Source organism: Anopheles coluzzii, chromosome 2 (assembly GCF_943734685.1).
Source record: "Anopheles coluzzii chromosome 2, AcolN3, whole genome shotgun sequence".
Lineage (NCBI taxonomy): Eukaryota > Metazoa > Arthropoda > Insecta > Diptera > Culicidae > Anopheles > Anopheles coluzzii.
Genome location: NC_064670.1, coordinates 55,139,142 through 55,140,064, shown reverse-complemented (window position 1 = coordinate 55,140,064; position 923 = coordinate 55,139,142).

The following is a 923-nucleotide window of genomic DNA, read 5'->3' as shown; positions in this document are numbered from 1 at the left end:
ACGTTAGGCTAGCTGGCAATGGATGCTGGCAAGAAGTCCCCTCTTCCGCCCCCCCCCCCCCTCCTTATCCGAACCGTTACGAACCGTTCCGAAACGGTTGTGCGCTCGGTGCGTTGTCACTAGTTGTCCCGTTTTCACCTTCACCGGAAAGCTGCGCCCGGAAAAGCTATAGCAATAGCAACAGTTTTCCCAATCGTGCGCTTCGGCGTCCACCTTCTTCGGTGGCAGGATACTATTCTTTCACACTTTTTATTGCACTTCCAAAGCCAAATCTCCCGGCTGCTCCTATCGGTCCCCATCATCCTTTCCTCACACCGGAGGAAGGTTCTCGTTCACTTCGTCACTTTGCTTCGCTCGGTTCTCGGTCCTTGGTTGATTCGCACGAGCTCAATTAAATGGGTGTAAAACAAAAAAGTACGATATACGCAGCCATCATCATCATCATCAGCATCATCATCATTCTAGCTTCTTCTGGCGGCAGGGTTTCGTTAGAATGTCTTCGGATTTGACGGTCGTATTTCCCGAGCTAGATAGACGCACACAGGAACGGTTTAGCGTTCCAACAGTATCTTCCTTTTTTACTGCTTCTTGAGCTTATCCTTTGAAAGTTCCCCTCGTCGATTTCCCCATTTTCACTTCAATCTGCATCAGAAGCCAACCCCACAGAAACGGGTCCCTGCGAACCAGTTTGAGATGAGCGCAACAGGGTAAATAGTACATCTGTGCGATAGAGCCAAACATACACTAGGAAACTGAAAAGGAAGACAAAAAAACATCGTTGCAGAACAATTTCAACAAGTGGCAGCTCCGTACGGTTTCCTCATACTTACCCAGCCCAGCACCCCCCCCCCCTCCCCAAACCATAGCACCAGCACCAGTTTTTTTTTTTATCGAGCTTCGAGCTCTTTCGACTATAAAACTGC